The sequence below is a fragment of the Pinus tabuliformis genome, chromosome 8 (assembly GCF_031772625.1).
Source record: "Pinus tabuliformis cultivar Carrire ecotype Pingquan chromosome 8, CPIR1, whole genome shotgun sequence".
Lineage (NCBI taxonomy): Eukaryota > Viridiplantae > Streptophyta > Pinopsida > Pinales > Pinaceae > Pinus > Pinus tabuliformis.
The window spans coordinates 67,143,487-67,149,486 of record NC_142294.1 but is presented as its reverse complement, the minus strand read 5'-3'; positions in this window follow the sequence as shown (position 1 = coordinate 67,149,486).

Below are 6,000 nucleotides of genomic sequence, written 5' to 3'. Positions count from 1 at the left end.
CAAAGATTAGATCGTGGGCAAACGAATGTACATAAATGGTGGAATAGGTTTAGAGGGCGGTAAGTTGTTTCTCGCGTGCCCTCAAAGTTGTAAATTGTTTTCTCAAATTTTACGCGATTAGCCTCCCCGGGCAACACGTAGCACAAGGAAACCACCCATTTTGCATGCTCTCGGGTAGATAACGGTTGAACAAAAATCCACGCAATATGGCAATATATCCATTGGATTAGGTGGGGCTGATCAATGGTGGAGATCGGCCAAGCTAGTTGGCGATCGAGTGAAGCGACAACTATCAAATCAGGCAAGGCAGATTGACAGTGGGGACTTAAAGTTCATAAATTAAGTGGGGGACTCCACACAGGGCAGCGGTTGGAGGAAAGAGTGAATTGGATGGTGATTGTGAAGGTTTGTTGGTGATCAGACGACAAGGAAGAGATGCATGAGGAATGTGCTGGAGTTAGTTTTTAAAGGAAAACGACAGAAAAAACCAGTGTGGGTAAACAACTAACTACATTTAAACATCAAACTCTATAGCCCATGCGAGAACTAAAGACTGTGTTTTTGGGTTGTTGGAGGGTCTTTGCCTCAAGTCATGGTCCTAGAGGGAGGAGATGAGGCTAAGACACCTACGCACAACCTGATAGTAATTTTTTCCTCTAACCAACCTATGAATTAAAAACACAACTGAAAGTAAACTACAACAAATGCAACTACTAAAATAGATGAACAGAATCAAGAAACTATTCAAGAAAATGAATAGAACCAGAAAGCTACTTAATCCAATAAATCAGAACCAGAAAACTACTTGAGAAAATGAATCAGCAAGCCATGAAACTACTGAAGCAAATGAATCAGCAAACCTTGAAACTACTTAAACAAATAAACAGAACATAACTCTGTGCTAGCATAACAATACAATAAAGAGGAGCTATAGCTGCTTGGATCAGGCCCTGACCCAAGAGCTTCAGCCCTCAAAGTTTAACTTAGAGCTAGCTTAAACGAAACTCATCTTTATTATAGAAACCATGGATTAAAGAGAAAATTCACAAGTCTTTGCAGTTCAAAAATAAAACAGATTTTTACAAATGAACTCTGAATTAGAAGTCCACCCCTCATAATGAGGTCCTATGCCTCTCTATTTATACATTTGAAGTCTCTAACAACTTCCTTCAAAATTAGGGTGGTTTGGCTCCCAACTCAAAATAAACTATTTTTTGTCCTTTTAACTTGCTTGGTTGTCTTCTAGTCTTCAAAGTGATGGTTGTTTGCACTCCGAGCTGGTGGAGGAATATTCGAACGGAGGGGTAATAAATGAGGAGGATTTACCTCCTATAGTTACTCTGCCTTTCCCCATTCGAGTATTTTTGAAGGTCTTTGCCATATTTCTTTGCTTTTATCCTTTATACCTACATTTTTCCTTTCTTTTACCCATTTATTCCTACATTACATGCACATTATGTAGGAATTTACAGGGTAAGTTCCTCAGACAAAACACCAAAGGAAACTGCTCACAAATAGATCACAGATCAATACACCAGTATTCTTGATGTGGTTAAAACCCTCAAGGAGGGAAACAGTGATGGCCTGAGCCAACACGGCCACTTCAGGCAATTCATTAATAAAAGAATGAAATTTTACATAAGGTTCTCTCATGAACGGTTACCCTACAAATGACCCTCCATTCTCTTTAAATAGAGATCATGGACCAATCAGGTGTTAAGTCATGGATCAAGTATCAGTAATACCGAGGAGAGAATGAACCATCGGATCACTACATATCGTGACCGTCGGATTATAAGTTACAAAAGTACATAGTAAAGAAACACACTTTACCTAACTCTATACCAGACCAAGTTATACTTAACTATTTCCTATGTGTCAGAATATCCTAACATCCCCACTTAAGAACAACTTGGGATAGGATTGAAGGATGTACAAATATGACACAATAGGAGAAGGAAAGAGGCATTAGAGCCTATCCCGAATAGGATCCCAAATATTCATGTCTGTGAGGGCCATTTTGTGCAAGTAAAACTCAACCATTTTGGCCCTATCCTCTAGTTCACTTTGATCACAAAGACCGGTGAACTGTATGCAGTCCTGAAATGACATGGTGCTCCTTTTTGCTAGTGTTTTAATCTGAAATTGCAGCCATTGTTCTATGAGATAAAGAGCATAGGATTTAGCTGGTATCCTATACTAGATGGCCTCCAAGGAGAGGTTGGCCATACATGCTAGCTAGTTTTCCTTTTCTTGCAGCTATCCTTTCTATTTTTCTTATCTTCTTTCTTTTGTTGTCTTTCTCATCTCCATCAGTTTCTTCCTTTGTTTCCTCCTCTTGTTTCATCATCATCTTCCTTGTCTTCTTTCATCATGTTCCTCTGTATTAGTTTCTTCTTGTTTTTCCTCCTCCTCACTGACAGAAGGACTAACATCATAGGTGAGGGTTTTGATTTCATCTTCTGCTGGTAAGTTTCTGAAGACTGACCATGTTATGGGGATCTTGAGGCTTTGGAGGGCATGCTTAATGAGGATCATAATTAACCCATGGTGAAGCAAATGCTAGGAATTTCCTTCATTTACTTTATTGTTGTAGTCTATGACTGATTGCATCAATGAATAGGGTATGCTGAGTCTTTGGTGAATTGGTGTTCCTACCCCAAACCTTAATTCTTCAAGCATTCTCAACTGGTTGCCATAACAACACTGTATCTATGGACTCTTGCATTTTCTTTTGACTTATTAAAGAATTTCCTTTTTTCCACCTTTTCACTTATAAACCAACTACCTCTTAACCTTTACAACTTTTGATCAAATGGTGCATATGAGTGACTGATTGGGATACTTACCTGTGGTGTTGATGCCATGCTGCAGTTGTCAAAGATCACAGGTGTTGTTGATGGTCATTCTTCTTCCTCCTCTATTATCTGATGATGGCTTATTAGCTTTTGAAGGTGTATGTGACTGAAGATCTGATGTTGTTGCTGCTATTGTGGAGCTCTTAGATCTGATGCTATTGTTGCTGCTATGGAGCTGTTGGATTTGATGTTGCTACTACTATGGAGATCCTGGATTTGATGTTGTTGCTGTTGTGGAGCTCCTGGATTACCACTTGGCAATGTTTGGTGTCTCCTTTATAATTTCTTGATCATGTTGTTGGTTGGTGCTATGAGGATGTTATAATGAATGAGCAGAGGGAGTAGGAGTATGTGTGGATGCAGGGATGATGGTAATGGATGAGGTGATTCTGTTAGAAAACACAATCTTCACCTGGATTGAAGCAATGAAGTGGGAAACAATGGAATTGATGTAGGGATGCATGGTAAGGAGTGAAGGAGATGAATATATGTGAGGCAAGGTTCCCTTTTTATCTTCTCTTTGCTCCTTGATTGTCGTTCTTACCCACCTGTAAAGAACAATTATGTCTTTTTTCTTCTTCTTTTTTTTCTTTTATTATTATTATCATTATTTTCTTGAAAAATAGCTAGGCTGCCTCAGAGAGGTTTTCACCCTAGATATTTGCCCTGGGCACCTCAAGGAAGGTTTTCACCTAGGGATCTTAATTTTTTTTTTCTACCCTACCCTAATTCAAAAACAAAATAACTTTCAAGTATATGAATACCTCCAATGGAGCCAGGTGCACATCAAGATGATAGACAAGATGATGTGGAGGCTTGAAATGTATGCTTTGACATGCACCTAGATTTTAGAGACCAAATGATTTGTCTTTGAAAGGATTAAGTATATTTGAGGAAGAGAGTGATGTTGTAACTTAGTGACTGTCTGGAGCCATATATCAATGTAGTTGTGATATCCCTAGTCCTCTTGCTAATTTGGATAATCTTGGATGTCTTCTTCTTTCATGATCTTCAAATCTTCCTCTTTTTGTTGAGTGTTCTCTTGAACATATGGAGGAATTGATGGTAACCACGAGGGAGCTTCCTCAATCTCTGATTTTGATGTATGCTCTTCATCAAATTCAGCACAAGGTTATTTTATCTTCTCTTTTGAATCTTCTTCTTCTGTATGTTGTCCTTCAATTATATCAGGAGAATCTCATTTTTGCAATACTCTTCCTAGGCTACGGTGAATACTATTGTACTCAAGAGTAGATGTTTAGAAGTGTTGTATCTCAGCATTGTAAGTGGCTTGATCTACTTCAATGTGTGGGTTTGGAAATGGTGGTACAGGTAGTTGAGTGGGAGTGTATATTTCAGATGGATGTGGATGGGGTTGTAGTTGTGGTGGAGGTGAATGGTAAGGATAACATGGAGTTTGGTGTGGAGGAAATTGAGGAAAATACCAAGGATATTGAGGATATTGTGGACGGCTCCCATAATTTCCTTGCCAACCTTGTTGGCAAGATTGGTTTTGGGGTTGTGATGGCCAATGTTGCCAAGGAAAAGGTGTGTTCCAACTACTTGGAGGTGGATGCGCATAAGCCTGAAATTCTGAAGTAGGCTCTTGCATCATATTAGGCTGAATAAGTTGCCATGGTCCTCTTGGAATTACATATCATTGCTGCATTAGCATTGAACTTGGTCCATTGTCCTCCTGGTGAACTTTCTTGAACCTTGGTAATGATAGACCATGTCTAACATCCTGTGATTCTGCAAAGCAAATATCAACATTTTCTTTTCCTTCATCTTGCATTCTTTACATTTCTACTTGTTTTGTTAGATTGATAAGAATTTCTATTTTAAAATCATCAAAATAATTTACAAGTTTAGCTAGACTTATTGACCTTGATGCTGATTTACCTACTCTTTCTTTTCGTCTTGATATGTGTTTGCATGTTTCACATATTTCCTTAAATGATAATTGGTATACATCACCTTTAGTCATGATATTAAGTAGATCAATCCATTCATCCCTAATTTTTCTAAGTAAGAGGCTTTTTAGTGTTTCATATCCTAAACGATGTAGTTTTTCCCTCTTAACATTGTCCATGAACCTCTCTATTAGATCCTCTAGACTCTCCTCTTCTCTTTAATTCATTCTAAATATTTCTTCTTTAAGATCATGATCTTTATATTTATCTAGAAATATCTTTTACATATCATTCCATGATCTTATTGAATTATTCCCTAAACTCATGAACCATCTAAGAGCTATATCCGTTAAATTTGTTGGAAACAATCTTAGGTTTTGAGTTTTTGATAGGTAACCATAAGATCTACAAATAATTTTAAATTCAAAGAGAAAGGTTTTCGGATCCTCTGTCTTTAGACCATGAATTTTGGTAGAAAAGATGGAGGGATGTTCTTTATGTGCACACTATTGTCAGTATATTGAATGGGAAATCCAAGGGGATCGTCCTCATTGTCATCATCTCCATCCCTTTCCTCCACATTCTTTGCCATTTTCTTCTTCTACCTGCAGGAGTGAATGGTGATGTGGCTCTTACTGCACCACATGATGAAATGGGGGATTGGGTTGGTATTTGGAGATTTTTTTTATGATTGAAATCCTACTGGTATAATGGAAAGGAAAGCAGATAATGACAACCGAAGGAAAAAAAGAAACTAGATTACTTTTGCAAAAATAAACTAATGGAAGAAATTTGAAGATTAGAAGTAGAAGAAAAGAAATTTTGGAGCCTAGAAATAGAAGAAAGTAGTAATTACTTCTACTTAGACACCTCCCTGGAAACAACGCCAAAAAGTGATGAGCCTAGGTATTGCAACAATAATGATGCAGCTCCTAGCACTACTAGCTTTACTTATCAACTCGAGGTTTGTACAAACTTGGAGGTGATAGTGCTATATGCACAAGTAGAAGTGAAGATCCTGCCTGTTGTCACTGTTTATAGAGTCAGAAGAAACTTCAATTTTTTGATGGAAGGAGAGAAAAACTTATTCTAAGAAAGAGCTACTTCTATTGCAATAATGAAGAAAACAACATGAAAGGCTAAAATTGCACCATAACATAATTTAATCAACCAAACAACTATGCTAAGAAGAATTTCTAATTTAACATTAACATAAGGCTAATTATCTA